The 16,563-nt window shown below is 46.3% G+C and overlaps 1 protein-coding gene across 5 annotated transcripts in view; it reads right to left on the bottom strand.

Annotated features, from left to right (window-relative positions):
• Nucleotides 1–16,563, bottom strand: part of GRB10 (growth factor receptor bound protein 10) — a 474,936-nt gene that overhangs the window by 176,743 nt on the left and 281,630 nt on the right. The gene's annotated exons all lie outside the window — the stretch shown is intronic.

The raw sequence follows: 16,563 nt of genomic DNA, 5'->3' as shown, positions 1-16,563 counted from the left end.
GCACAGCATATACTCACTGGCTGGTGAGCTGTATAGAAACCTACAATGCTGAAGCTTTGATCTATGAGAACCAGTGTGTATACAACAGTCTCTCTCCCTTATATTTGGTGACACTTATGAATAACTACTAAAGAATCTGCATTGACGCCGGAATGAGCACCGGAAACGTGACTTGCGATTTACTGTATATGCTTGGTCTATAGGTGGTTGGAATTCCACCATAAACGGTACACCTCCCATCTATAGGGTGTTAATAGTGGTGGAGGGTACCGAATTGTCATGGTAATACACTAGGAGACGCATATATATATATATATATATATATATATATATATATATATATATATATATATATATATATATATATACATACATACATACATACACACACATATATATATATATATATATATATATATATATATACATACATACACACACATACATACACACATACATATACATACACACAGGTTGAGTATCCCTTATCCAAAATCCCACATTTTTGGGTCCCCTACTGAGATAATGACATATATGTTATATATTATGTGTATATATAGACATATTATATAGATACATAATATAATGTATGTGTGTCATTATCTCAGTAGGGGATTATTTATTAATGCATGCATTTAAAACCTGCACTGCTACCTATGAAAATAAAAAATTCCAAAAGGTACCTCCGTCCCCACAGCCAATGGCAACCAGTATCTGCCATTTCTTGATATCTCAAAGTAAAATCAGTAAATGCATTGCAAGCTGAATATAAGCATTGTAGGAGAAAAGAGAGGACCAATCACTAGCCACAATCTCGTGAGCCCCCTTCCCTCCTCTTCCCAGACTCTAAATTACAGGACACCTTAGAAAAAGCTTTTCCTACATGGTCCAACCTGTCACTAACCATGAGCCAGATTCTCCGTTTGTAGTAAAATGGGCGCAAATTAAGATTGCATTTTTCCATACATATTTAGAGCTGTACACATATGAAGATGCCTCTGGATCTGTATGTTCCTAGCCTGCAACATCAGCATGTAATCGATCATGCCCTACATATATTTTATCCTGACGAAAGGTGTAAATAAAGACACCTGAAACGTTGACATGAAGCTGGCTTGGTGAGCTATTTATTTTTCAAAATCCATTGGAGTGCCGCCCTTTACATTGTTTATATATATATATATATATATATATATATATATATATATATATATACATACATATACATACACACACACACACACACACACAATTGCTGGTCTGAATAAAACCCGACACATCCTCACTGAAATTAGTATGAGAACCCCCCCCCCCCCCCATCACTTCCCTTCCCATCTGCCGCAAGGTTTGATGCATCCACTCTGCAATCGTGCATTTGCTTTCTGGGTTTTGCACAGAACAAAAATCTGCTATGCAAACAGTCCTAGTGCTCAGTTTGCATTAGTCTCCATAACTAACTGTAATAAAGCTTTGCTAGCTTTTGGTGGAGTGTCATTCATACATAGTACTCTCAATTTTGGATTAATTACAAAATGGTGCTTCACAAACACCTAGCCATTAACCAAATGTGCACTCGCACCAGTCCCATCAAAACTTGTGAATGCCCAGTTACGCCCTTTTTTGCCCAAAGCAGAGACGTGACCAAGTTGCATACAACTCTGAGCTGTCCATAAATTGCGTGCATGATTATACAGAGTTGCGTCACTATGGGGGAGCAGGCTGCATGAGGGTGTCACCCTGGGAGGAGGTAATGTCAAAATGCTGGCTCCTACACAGTGACTGGAGCCAGGTGCTGCAGAGTGACATTCTACTGCAGCACTTTGCTCCCATCACAGGGGAAACTACTGTCCAGGCACTCGTTTTTGGGACAGCCTAGCATCTCCAGGAAGGCTAGGCACACGACCTTTGTGATGCAATAGTGAATCCCTGCAAGGCAATGCTTCTTTAAGGTTGGCCACACCCCATTCTGGATGCACATCTGGGAAGGTGTGTGTGCGTGCGTGTGTGCGTGTGCGTGTGGGGGGGGGTATGAAACATACATCAGTCGCCACCAGACCCAGTGACGCCTCTGAGCTTATGCAGTGCTAAACAAAACCGCCACAAAACTGGCTAGCAATGACCTCTGCATCTGCCCATAAATAAACAAATCCCTCTGGCTATCCAAGAAAAAGGCAGAATTGGTTCTCTCGGTCTTTCAAGTCCTTAAAAGTGGATGTTCAATTTGCCAATGGCTATCAATGGACAGTCATACAAAATGTCAATGCTCTGGACCCCCTAACCCAGGGATGGGGAACCTTTGGCCCTCCAGCTGTTGTTGAACTACACATCCCAGAACGCCCTGCAACCGTTTTATAATGGCCAAATAGCAAAACTGTAGCAGGGCATGCTGGTATGTGTAGTTCAACAACAGTTGGAGGGCCGAAGGTTCCCCATCCCTGCCCTAACCCCGCCCACTGCAGTTACACGACCAATAACTGGTGCGGACATAGAACATGTTAAACTAGCAAGTTTTTAGAACAGATGCCAAATAAATCTAGTTCAGAGACTTGTTGAAGGAGCCATATCAATTTCCACAGTGATTTTGTAAAAGTGAGACTGCAATATAGAGCCCTTGTATTGCTTCTTGTAGGTTCTTTATTATGGTTTGCAAAGTATGTCATTTACTGTAGTAAAGTATTTCACTAACTTTTAGCTACATTTTATGTTTAACATGCAATTCCTCAACGTAAGGTGCTGTGGAACCTTGTTGCGCCCTATAAACTACTGAGAATTTCAAGGACGCATACTAATCTGCTACATTTTACAAAAAGTAAAAATCTTTCTGTTAAAACATTTCTGCACTGTAGCTTAACATGCTTTGAAAACAAGGTACCATTAAGCAAACCTAAAGCTGCACAGGGTGCCTAAAACATTGAAAAAATATCATAAAATAACTTATCTATGCAGCATGCCCACTTGAGGTTCTGTCCGCTGGTATGGAGAAACAGCCGACAGCCTTTCAAGAGTATCAGAATATTTTTACTTTTTCAAAGCACACCTAAGCCAAACAGCTTTTATTGAGAAATTCAGAAAAAATAGGATTTTAATTACCTACTGGTAAATCCTTTTCTCGTAGTCCGTAGAGGATACTGGGGTCCATTTAGTACCATGGGGGTGTAGACTGGTCCACTAGGAGCCATGGGCACTTTAAGAATTTGATAGTGTGGGCTGGCTCCTCCCACCAGACTCAGTCTAGGCAACTGTGCCCGAGGAGACGGACATAGTTTGAGAGAAGGATAGATAAGAAAAGTGGTGAGATTCCGAACCAGCGCGCGCGCGCGCACACACACACACACACACACACACACACACACACACACACAAACAAACAAACAAACAAAGAGGAAAGCCAAGCTAACCAAACTTGAAACAGGGACAACAACAGCTGAACCAACATTACTTAACCAAGTTTCAGTGCAGGAAGGATGAAGCACTGGGCGGGCGCCCAATATCCTCTATGGACTACGAGAAAAGGATTTACCAGTAGGCAATTAAAATTATATTTTCTCTTACGTCCTAGAGGATACTGGGGTCTATTTAGTACCATGGGGATGTACCAAAGCTCCCAAACCAGGTGGAAGAGTACTGATGTTCCTGCAGAACTGATTGACTAAACTGAAGGTCCTCAGAGGACAAAGTATCGAACTCGTAGAACTTCGCTAACGTGTTCGAACCTGACCAAGTAGCTGCTCGGAAGAGCTGCAAAGCAGAGACACCCCGGGCAGCCGCCCAGGAAGAACCCACCGACCTAGTAGAGTGGGCCTGTACAGATTTTGGACATGGCAAACTTGCCGTGTAATAAGCATGCTGGATAGTAAGTTTGATCCAGCGTGCAATTGTCTGCTTTGAAGCAGGACACCCAATCTTCTTGGGATCATAAAGAACAAACAGCGAGTACGGCTTTCTGTGACGAGCTGTTCTTTTCACATACACCTTCAAAGCCCTCACGACATCCAAAGACTTTGAAGTAGCAGAGGTGTCGGTGACAATCGGAACTACAAAAGTTTGGTTGATGTGAAACACAGACACCACCTTAGGAAGAAATTGCTGACAAGTTCTGAGTTCAGCTCTGTACTCATGGAAAATTAAATAGGGACTTTTGTGAGACAAAGCCCCCAGCTCCAACACACGTCTTGCTGAAGCCAAGGCCAACAGTGTGACGGTCTTCCACGTAAGAGAATTTACGGCCACCTCCTGTAACGGCTCAAACCAGTCTGATTGGAGCAAATGCAGCACCACATCGAGATCCCAAGGTGCCGTGGGAGGCACAAAGGGAGGTTGGATGTGCAGAACACCTTTCAAGAATGTCTGGACCTCAGGGAGAGAAGCCAATTGTTTCTGAAATAAAATGGACAAGACCGAAATTTGGACTTTTGTGGAGCCCAGACGTAGGCCCACATCCACTCCTGCTTGTAGAAAAAGCAGGAAACGTCCCAGATGGAATTCCACCGCAGAAAATTTTCTGCTCTCACACAAAGACGTATTTCTTCCAAATACAATGGTAATGCTTAGACGTTAACCCCTTCCTGGCTTGGATAATAGGTACGGAATTCTGTTCACTCCCTGTTTGCGGAGTAGAAACATCATCTCTGCCATAACCTTGGTGAACACCCTCTGTGCCGTGTAGAGACCAAATGGCAGGGCCTGGAACTGGTCGTGACAGTCTTGCAGTGCAAACCGTAGGTAAGCCTGATGAGGTGGCCAGATCAGAAAGTGAAGGTGCGCATCCTTGATATCCAGAGACACTAGGAATTCCCCCTCCTCCAGACCTGAGATCACCGCTCTTAGAGACTCCATCTTGAATTTGAATACTCGTAAGTACGGGTTCATCGACTTGAGGTGCAAAATTGGTCTTACCAAACCATCCGGATTTGGTACTACAAACAAGTTGGAATAGTACACCTTGTTTAGCTGATGAGGTGGAACTGGAACAATGACGCAAGTCTGTACCAGTTTTTGGATGGCATGTTGTAAAGTTATACTACTTGCCTTTTGTGAAACTGGCAAGCCTGATTTGAAGAATCTGTGAGGTGGGAGCTCTTGGAACTCCAGTCTGTAGCCCTGGCACGAATTTGACCAGGTTTGACTGAAGATTTATAGGCGAGCTCTCACCTAACAGCCTTCCAAGCATTGCGGTCCACAGTCATGCTGAAGTCTTCGAGGAAGCAGGGCATGAGCTCTGTTCCTGAGCACCTGCTATTGCTGGTTTGCGTGGTTTACCTCTTGCGCCGCTGGAGGACGTAGAAGCACCTCTGGATTTGCCCTTGAACTTGGCCGCCCGAAAGGACTAACTTAGAAGCTGAATAAGTCTTCTTGGTTGGGGAGGCTGTGGAAGGAAGATACGTAGACAGATCCATTTGTCTAGTTCATCTCCAAACAAAGCCTCTCTTGTGAATGGGAGGCCTTCCACGCCTTTCCTGGAATCTGCTTCAGCAGTCCACTGGCGTAACCACAAGCCTCTGCGTGCCGACACTGCCATAGCAGTGGTGCGTGCGTTAAGCATGCCTATTTCCTTTATGGCTTCCACCATAAAGTTCGCAGAGTCCTGTATATGCTGCAGGAGTAAGACAACATCCCCCCTAGATAAGGAATCTAACCCCTCAATTAGGTTACCTGACCATTTTGTAATGGCTTTAGTGATCCACGCGCATGCAATAGTGGGTCTTTGGGCCACCCCAGCAGCTGTGTACAATGATTTGAGTGTAGTCTCAATTTTACGATCAACCATGTCTTTCAGGGAGGCTGCACCAGGAACAGGCAATACTATTTTACGTGATAGCCTAGAGACTGATGCATCCACTATCGGTGGATTTTCCCATTTTTCCCTATCCTCCAGGGGAAAAGGAAAAGATGAGAGCAACCTTTTAGGGATCTGAAACTTCTTATCAGGATTAACCCAAGGTTCTTCAAACAGGGTATTCAATTCCTTTGACACAGGAAAAGTAACGGAGGACTTCTTTTTTACATTAAAATAAGATTCCTCACACTCCTCTGACACCTTATCAGGAATATGCAGAACATCTCTGATAGCCTCTATAAGAGCCTCTGTTCCCCGTGACAGAGCTGCACCCCCCCTTCTGAGCCCACCTCCCCCTCTGCCATGTCTGACCTGTCAGAGTCAGACAGCAGGATATGGGCCAGAGATCACTTTTGCGGGACAAATGGGAGAGGACTGAGACGTTGTCTTGGGGACAGAGTCTCAGTTCATAAACTCATTCACAGTCTGTTTTAAGTATTGCGTCTCTTTCTCATTGCGGGACAATTTTGTAGAAAGAGTTGAGATCATTCCCTTTAGAGAATTAACCCATTTCGGTTCAGCCCCGCTAGTTTGTGAACCCTGAGTACCCAGTAGTGAGCACCCTGGTGAAGAGGAATACTCTGCGGTACAAGACACACACTCTTTGCCTGACAAAGTAATGTGACAGCACACAGAGGAAAGGTTAAGCACAATTAACCCACAAAGAGCCCTTCAGGGAGACACAGATGTTTGGATCCAGCCCCCACCGCGCCCTTATCCCTAATGCCAAGCTTAACCGGGTCACAGACCAAGTACCCTGAAAGGGGACTTAGTACACTAGTAATCGCTCCCCCCCTGCTATGACCCCCTGGTACCGCTGAGGTAATTTGGAGTCACACTGGAGGAGCTGCGCGTCCCTGTCCTGTCAGCGTTTCCATTGCAGAGGGAAAATGGCGCTGGTGAGCTGCTAGATCCTCTCATAGTGAAGCTCTACCCCTTCAATGGCGCGCGGTCTTCCCATTTTTTTTATACTGGCTGAGGAATCTGGTGCTTAAAATGGAGAAAACAGTTTTAAGGCTTTTGTGCCAGTATGGGTGCTGTGTACAGTGTACGGGGACACAGTTGTGTACTGTGTCCGGAAACACATCCCGCCTCGTTTAGAAGCCGTGCGTCACCATACCCTGCCGCCATAATGGGCGGTGCCCCGCTAGCCGGGACGCCGGTTCAGTACTCACTACTCTTCTTGCTCTGTTAGGGGTGGCGGCGTGCTGCGGGACTATGCAGTCACTGTGATGGAATTGCGAATAGGTCCCTCAGGAGCTCAGTGTCCTGTCAGCGGGGAACAGGACCATTAACGCTTCAAGAGGGTGGGCCGTTCCCGCCCCCCTTAAGTCCCAAAAAGCAGGCAGGCTGGTGCCCTCCAGCCCTGCCTGAAAAATAAGAATTTACTTACCGATAATTCTATTTCTCGGAGTCCGTAGTGGATGCTGGGGTTCCTGAAAGGACCATGGGGAATAGCGGCTCCGCAGGAGACAGGGCACAAAAAGTAAAGCTTTACGATCAGGTGGTGTGTACTGGCTCCTCCCCCTATGACCCTCCTCCAAGCCTCAGTTAGGTACTGTGCCCGGACGAGCGTACACAATAAGGAAGGATTTATGAATCCCGGGTAAGACTCATACCAGCCACACCAATCACACCGTACAACCTGTGATCTAAACCCAGTTAACAGTATGATAACAGCGGAGCCTCTGAAAAGATGGCTCACAACAATAATAACCCGATTTTTGTAACTATGTACAAGTAATGCAGATAATCCGCACTTGGGATGGGCGCCCAGCATCCACTACGGACTCCGAGAAATAGAATTATCGGTAAGTAAATTCTTATTTTCTCTATCGTCCTAGTGGATGCTGGGGTTCCTGAAAGGACCATGGGGATTATACCAAAGCTCCCAAACGGGCGGGAGAGTGCGGATGACTCTGCAGCACCGAATGAGAGAACTCCAGGTCCTCCTTAGCCAGGGTATCAAATTTGTAGAATTTTACAAACGTGTTCTCCCCCGACCACGTAGCCGCTCGGCAGAGTTGTAATGCCGAGACCCCTCGGGCAGCCGCCCAAGAAGAACCCACCTTCCTTGTGGAGTGGGCTTTTACCGATTTTGGCTGTGGCAGGCCTGCCACAGAATGTGCAAGCTGAATCGTACTACAAATCCAGCGAGCAATAGTCTGCTTAGACGCAGGAGCGCCCAACTTGTTGGGAGCATATAGTATAAACAGCGAGTCAGATTTCCTGACTCCAGCTGTCCTTGAAATGTATATTTTTAAAGCTCTGACAACGTCCAACAACTTGGAGTCCTCCAAGTCGCTTGTAGCCGCAGGCACTACAATAGGTTGGTTCAGATGAAATGCTGACACCACCTTAGGGAGAAAATGCGGACGAGTCCGCAGTTCTGCCCTGTCCGAATGGAAAATCAGATATGGGCTTTTGTAAGATAAAGCTGCCAGTTCTGACACTCTCCTGGCCGAAGCCAGGGCTAGTAGCATGGTCACTTTCCATGTGAGATATTTCAAATCCACAGTTTTTAGTGGTTCAAACCAATGAGATTTGAGAAAGTCCAAAACAACATTGAGATCCCACGGTGCCACTGGAGGCACCACAGGGGGCTGTATATGCAGCACTCCCTTAACAAAAGTCTGGACTTCAGGAACTGAAGCCAATTCTTTTTGGAAGAAAATCGACAGGGCCGAAATTTGAACCTTAATAGATCCCAATTTGAGACCCATAGACAATCCTGATTGCAGGAAATGTAGGAATCGACCCAGTTGAAATTCCTTCGTCGGAGCACTCCGATCCTCGCACCACGCAACATATTTTCGCCAAATGCGGTGATAATGTTGCGCGGTTACTTCCTTCCTTGCTTTAATCAAAGTAGGAATGACTTCTTCCGGCATGCCTTTTTCCTTTAGGATCCGGCGTTCACCCGCCATGCCGTCAAACGCAGCCGCGGTAAGTCTTGAAACAGACAGGGACCCTGCTGAAGCAAGTCCCTTCTCAGAGGTAGAGGCCACGGATCTTCCGTGATCATCTCTTGAAGTTCCGGGTACCAAGTCCTTCTTGGCCAATCCGGAACCACTAGTATCGTTCTTACGCCTCTCTGCCGTATAATTCTCAATACTTTTGGTATGAGAGGCAGAGGAGGAAACACATACACCGACTGGTACACCCAAGGCGTTACCAGCGCGTCCACAGCTATTGCCTGCGGATCTCTTGACCTGGCGCAATACCTGTCCAGTTTTTTGTTGAGGCGAGACGCCATCATGTCCACCATTGGTCTTTCCCAACGGGTTACCAGCATGTGGAAAACTTCTGGATTAAGTCCCCACTCTCCCGGGTGAAGGTCGTGTCTGCTGAGGAAGTCTGCTTCCCAGTTGTCCACTCCCGGGATGAACACTGCTGACAGTGCTATCACATGATTCTCTGCCCAGCGAAGAATCCTTGCAGCTTCTGCCATTGCACTCCTGCTTCTTGTGCCGCCCTGTCTGTTCACATGGGCGACTGCCGTGATGTTGTCCGACTGGATCAACACCGGTTTTCCTTGAAGCAGAGGTTCTGCCTGGCTTAGAGCATTGTAGATTGCTCTTAGTTCCAGAATGTTTATGTGAAGAGACGTTTCCAGGCTCGACCACATGCCCTGGAAGTTTCTTCCTTGTGTGACTGCTCCCCAGCCTCTCAGGCTGGCGTCCGTGGTCACCAGGATCCAATCCTGTATGCCGAATCTGCGGCCCTCCAATAGATGAGCACTCTGCAACCACCACAGAAGAGATACCCTTGTCCTTGGAGACAGGGTTATCCGCTGGTGCATCTGAAGATGCGACCCTGACCATTTGTCCAACAGATCCCTCTGGAAAATTCTTGCGTGGAATCTGCCGAATGGAATTGCTTCGTAAGAAGCCACCATTTTTCCCAGGACTCTTGTGCATTGATGTACAGACACCTTTCCTGGTTTTAGGAGGTTCCTGACAAGCTCGGATAACTCCTTGGCTTTTTCCTCCGGGAGAAAAACCTTTTTCTGAACCGTGTCCAGAATCATCCCTAGGAACAGCAGACGTGTTGTCGGAATTAACTGGGATTTTGGAATATTCAGAATCCACCCGTGCTGTTTTAGCACTTCTTGAGACGGTGCTAATCCCATCTCTAGCTGTTCTCTGGACCTTGCCCTTATTAGGAGATCGTCCAAGTATGGGATAATTAATACGCCTTTTCTTCGAAGAAGAATCATCATCTCGGCCATTACCTTGGTAAAGACCCGAGGTGCCGTGGACAATCCGAACGGCAGCGTCTGAAACTGATCGTGACAGTTCTGTACGACGAACCTGAGGTACCCCTGGTGTGAGGGGTAAATTGGAACGTGGAGATACGCATCCTTGATGTCCAAGGATACCATAAAGTCCCCTTCTTCCAGGTTCGCTATCACTGCTCTGAGTGACTCCATCTTGAACTTGAACTTCTTTATGTACAGGTTCAAGGATTTCAGATTTAGAATAGGTCTTACCGAGCCATCCGGCTTCGGTACCACAAATAGAGTGGAATAATACCCCTTTCCTTGTTGTAAAAGGGGTACCTTGACTATCACCTGCTGAGAGTACAGCTTGTGAATGGCTTCCAAGACCGTCACCCTGTCGGAGGGGGACGTTGGTAAAGCAGACTTCAGGAAACGGCGAGGTGGATCCGTCTCTAGTTCCAACCTGTACCCCTGAGATATTATCTGCAGGATCCAGGGATCTACCTGCGAGTGAGCCCACTGCGCGCTGAAATTCTTGAGACGACCCCCCACCGCCCCCGAGTCCGCTTGAGAAGCCCCAGCGTCATGCTGAGGCTTTTGTAGAAGCGGGGGAGGGCTTCTGTTCCTGGGAAGGAGCTGCCTGTTGCTGTCTCTTCCCCCTTCCTCTGCCTCGTGGCAGATATGAATATCCCTTTGCTCTCTTGTTTTTAAAGGAACGAAAGGGCTGCGGTTGAAAAGTCGGTGTCTTTTTCTGTTGGGGAGTGACTTGAGGTAAAAAGGTGGATTTCCCGGCTGTAGCCGTGGCCACCAAATCCGATAGACCGACACCAAATAACTCCTCCCCTTTATACGGCAAAACTTCCATATGCCGTTTTGAGTCCGCATCGCCTGACCACTGTCGCGTCCATAAACTTCTTCTGGCCGAAATGGACATAGCACTTACCCGTGATGCCAGTGTGCAGATATCCCTCTGTGCATCACGCATATAAAGAAATGCATCCTTTATTTGCTCTAAAGACAGTAAAACATTGTCCCTATCCAGGGTATCAATATTTTCAATCAGGGACTCTGACCAAGCTACCCCAGCACTGCACATCCAGGCTGTCGCTATAGCTGGTCGTAGTATAACACCTGTATGTGTGTATATACTTTTTTGGATATTTTCCATCCTCCTATCTGCTGGATCTTTAAGTGCGGCCGTCTCAGGAGAGGGTAACGCCACTTGTTTTGATAAGCGTGTGAGCGCCTTGTCCACCCTAGGAGGTGTTTCCCAGCGCGCCCTAACCTCTGGCGGGAAAGGGTATAAAGCCAATAACTTCTTTGAAATTAGCATTTTTTTATCGGGGGCAACCCACGCTTCATCACACACCTCATTTAATTCATCTGATTCAGGAAAAACTATAGGTAGTTTTTTCACACCCCACATGATACCCTGTTTTGTGGTACCTGTAGTATCAGCAATATGTAACGCCTCCTTCATTGCCAAAATCATATAACGTGTGGCCCTACTAGAAAATACGGTTGATTCGTCACCGTCGCCACTGGAATCAGTGCCTGTGTCTGGGTCTGTGTCGACCGACTGAGGCAAAGGGCGTTTTACAGCCCCTGACGGTGTTTGAGGCGCCTGGACAGGCACTCATTGATTGTCCGGCCGTCTCATGTCGTCAAACGACTGCTTTAGCGTGTTGACACTATCCCGTAATTCCATAAATAAAGGCATCCATTCTGGTGTCGACCCCCTAGGAGGTGACATCCCCATATTTGGCAATTGCTCCGCCTCCACACCAATATCGTCCTCATACATGTCGACACACACGTACCGACACACAGCAGACACACAGGGAATGCTCTTAACGAAGACAGGACCCCACTAGCCCTTTGGGGAGACAGAGGGAGAGTTTGCCAGCACACACCAAAAGCGCTATATATGACAGGGATAGCCTTATAATAAGTGCTCCCTGTATAGCTGCTTTAATAATATAGTTTTGCCACAATTTTGCCCCCCCTCTCTTGTTTTACCCTGTTTCTGTAGTGCAGTGCAGGGGAGAGCCTGGGAGCCTTCCTGACCAGCGGAGCTGTGTGAGGAAAATGGCGCTGTGTGCTGAGGAGATAGGCCCCGCCCCTTTTTCGGCGGGCTCGTCTCCCGCTCTTTAGTGGATTCTGGCAGGGGTTAAATATCTCCATATAGCCCCCGGAGGCTATATGTGAGGTATTTTTAGCCAAAAAAGGTTTTCATTTGCCTCCCAGGGCGCCCCCCTCCCAGCGCCCTGCACCCTCAGTGACTGCCGTGTGAAGTGTGCTGAGAGGAAAATGGCGCACAGCTGCAGTGCTGTGCGCTACCTTAAGAAGACTGAGGAGTCTTCTGCCGCCGATTCTGGACCTCTTCTCGTTTCAGCATCTGCAAGGGGGCCGGCGGCGAGGCTCCGGTGACCATCCAGGCTGTACCTGTGATCGTCCCTCTGGAGCTAATGTCCAGTAGCCAAGAAGCCAATCCATCCTGCACGCAGGTGAGTTCACTTCTTCTCCCCTAAGTCCCTCGTTGCAGTGATCCTGTTGCCAGCAGGACTCACTGTAAAATAAAAAACCTAAGCTAAACTTTTCTAAGCAGCTCTTTAGGAGAGCCACCTAGATTGCACCCTTCTCGGCCGGGCACAAAAATCTAACTGAGGCTTGGAGGAGGGTCATAGGGGGAGAAGCCAGTACACACCACCTGATCGTAAAGCTTTACTTTTTGTGCCCTGTCTCCTGCGGAGCCGCTATTCCCCATGGTCCTTTCAGGAACCCCAGCATCCACTAGGACGATAGAGAAATAACAAATATATAAAATAAATGCAGAACACTCTTCAGGAGCTTCCTTCAGCGTGACCGGCTCCTCCGGGCACATTTTCTAAACTGAGTCTGGTAGGAGGGGCATAGAGGGAGGAGCCAGCCCACACTATCAAATTCTTAAAGTGCCCATGGCTCCTAGTGGAACCGTCTATACCCCATGGTACTAAATGGATCCCAGTATTCTCTAGGACGCAAGATATTTTTTTTTTAAATAAATATATAAAATTGTGCTTATATGTCATCCTTAGGTTCAGGTATGTGGTGAGGGACAAGATTGGCTTCTGTTTGTCCAGAAAGTTTATGACTGGTAGCCACAAGCACTGGTTTTGCCCAAGACATTGACCATAGGTAATTTTATTTGGTCCAGGACCATCAACACGTTGCACACCTGCAAGTGTCCTAAGGCACCCAGTTTGGGAACAACGGAGCTAAACTCGCATAAAAGGCTACAGTCCTCAGTGCCAGTAAAGGACTGATGAACTGACGAGAGAAGTCACAGCTATCACTTCCCAGTGCTACACTTTGGGGGAGACTTAATGCTGCGCAATGTTGGGATGCACAATGCCATATCTATAATGGATGCAGGGTGTGTGGTACACACAGGCTCCTGGGTCAGGGTTGGCCCACACCACACACATCACCTATTTCTTCAATACTGTATTTTCTCACCTCTTGTTGGTTGGTAGTGGCAAGCTTTTCAATGGTCTTATTTTCCAAGTCACCTCTAGATTTTAGGTCTGACCTTTACTCCCTCGTATAATGTGCCCGTTTTTTTATCATTGGAAATATATCTTCCTAGTGTACATCATTAATACTTACAGGCACCCGTTCATCAGTGCTTCTGAAAACTACATTCAAATGTTGGCAGCTATGAGGTCTGTAGTACAGTCAAAGAAAAGTGCAGGCTTAATGACCAATCATAGCCAATATTCTCCATTTATAAATATATCCAACCCAATAGTTGCTTAAGAATGATCAGATCCCTACATTATATATTGCCACTGTTCCTCCAGTTCTACCAGACCTGGAATGTAAACTGCTCTCCTGGGAGAAGTCAACAAATTTGGCAGTTTCCGGGAGAAGAGGGAAGTATGACCCAATAGACAACACTTCTCAACTTTACAAAGTATCTCATGCACTACCCCAGTTTATATCTAAATGACAAGTACCCTTTTCACTCAAAGCTTTACGTTCTACTTTATTAGTAAATATTTAACATAACTGTTTTTCTGAATTTGTGTTTATGTATTATTTAGTAAAGTAGGAATTTAGTTTAGTGTTAACTGAAACATGTTCAAGCAGCATAAGGCGTATATGCACCTTGCTAAGGGGATGCAGTTAAAAAATACCAGCTGTCGGGATCCCGGTGTTCAGGAAACCGATGCCGGAATCCCAACAGCCAGTGAAATACAGACGTCCGGAATCCCAACTACCGCCGGGTATTCCCACTCTGTGGGTCCACGCCAACCAAGTGGGAATATAACCTGTGGAGAGCTAAGCGAGCCACCGGGCCCAAAGCGTGGCAAGCGCAGCAAGCCCACGATGGAATGTGCTGCCAGTATTCAGACAGATGGGATGACGTTGTCAGCATGCTGACGGTCGGCATCCCGTCTGTCGGTAAAACGTATGAATTTCGTGCTGAGAACCATTGATACAGAGCTGGACAAACGTAAAACTGGAATTTAAGGGCACTCCTTACAAAAGTAGGAAATGTAAAAACTATGCCCACAAAATAAAATACTTAAAGTCCACATATTGGCTAAGATACCTGTTGAGCATGCAAAAAATTCACTAGGAAAAAGAGAGGTATCTCATTAACAGATATATTACATGCGTGGTCCAAGTTTTTATTTGTTTTCTCACATTCTGTTAAAGATACATAGGGGTATATGCAATTGCGGTCGAATTGCCGCAAATGTCGAAAAATGGGGCATTTTCGACACATAAAAAATATTCGACAATGCAATACAGTACTTTTCGACAAAAAAAACTGACGTTTCAGATTCAACTTTTTAAAATTCGACAGTTGTCAAATTCGACATGTCTGCAATGGTAAAAAATGCGGCTTTTCGACAAAAGTATATTCAATTGAAGAATGTCGATTCAACAACCGTGCTTTTCGACAGTAATTTCGTCAATTTCATTCCGCCTCACTTTGCTGGCTGAATCTAATAAAAAAATGTAAAAACATGTTTTTTTTTTGTGTTTTTTTTTACTGATAATAGCATATCTATTTATATTAGAAGGGATTATGTACTTGGTTTGTCTATTAGGAGACACAAGTATTATTTATATATTTTTTAAAAGAATATTTTTTTTTTTTAACCGACTAGAATAGAGAGAGCATGGTTTTCAGTGGGAAGGGGTGGGAATGGATTAAAATCAAGAAAAAAAAATGCGTGGGGTCCCCCCTCCTAAGCATAACCAGCCTCGGGCTCTTTGAGCCGGTCCTGGTTATAAAAATACGGGGGGGAAATTGACAGGGGATCCCCCGTATTTTTAGAACCAGCACCGGGCTCTGCGTCCGGTCCTGGTGCCAAAAAATAAGATTTTACTTACCGATAAATCTATTTCTCGTAGTCCGTAGTGGATGCTGGGACTCCGTAAGGACCATGGGGAATAGCGGCTCCGCAGGAGACAGGGCACAAAATAAAAGCTTAAGGATCAGGTGGTGTGCACTGGCTCCTCCCCCTATGACCCTCCTCCAAGCCTCAGTTAGGATACTGTGCCCGGACGAGCGTACATAATAAGGAAGGATATTGAATCCCGGGTAAGACTCATACCAGCCACACCAATAACACCGTACAACTCGTGATCTGAACCCAGTTAACAGTATGATAAACGCAAAGGAGCCTCTGAAAAGATGGCTCACAACAATAATAACCCGAATTTTTGTAACATTAACTATATACAAGTATTGCAGACAATCCGCACTAGGGATGGGCGCCCAGCATCCACTACGGACTACGAGAAATAGATTTATCGGTAAGTAAAATCTTATTTTCTCTGACGTCCTAGTGGATGCTGGGACTCCGTAAGGACCATGGGGATTATACCAAAGCTCCCAAACGGGCGGGAGAGTGCGGATGACTCTGCAGCACCGAATGAGAGAACTCCAGGTCCTCCTCAGCCAGGGTATCAAATTTGTAGAATTTAGCAAACGTGTTTGCCCCTGACCAAGTAGCTGCTCGGCAAAGTTGTAAAGCCGAGACCCCTCGGGCAGCCGCCCAAGATGAGCCCACTTTCCTTGTGGAATGGGCTTTTACTGATTTTGGTTGTGGCAATCCTGCCACAGAATGTGCAAGCTGAATTGTACTACAAATCCAACGAGCAATCGTCTGCTTTGAAGCAGGAGCACCCAGCTTGTTGGGTGCATACAGGATAAACAGCGAGTCAGATTTTCTGACTCCAGCCGTCCTGGAAACATATATTTTCAAGGCCCTGACAACGTCAAGCAACTTAGAGTCCTCTAAGTCCCTGGTAGCCGCAGGTACCACAATAGGTTGGTTCATGTGAAATGCAGAAACCACCTTAGGTAGAAATTGAGGACGAGTCCTCAATTCCGCCCTGTCAGAATGAAAAATTAAGTAAGGGCTTTTATATGATAAAGCCGCCAATTCTGACACACGCCTGGCTGAAGCCAAGGCTAACAGCATCGACACCTTCCATTTGAGAT

The sequence above is a fragment of the Pseudophryne corroboree genome, chromosome 5 (assembly GCF_028390025.1).
Source record: "Pseudophryne corroboree isolate aPseCor3 chromosome 5, aPseCor3.hap2, whole genome shotgun sequence".
NCBI lineage: Eukaryota > Metazoa > Chordata > Amphibia > Anura > Myobatrachidae > Pseudophryne > Pseudophryne corroboree.
This window is presented reverse-complemented; position numbering and strand designations above follow the sequence as displayed.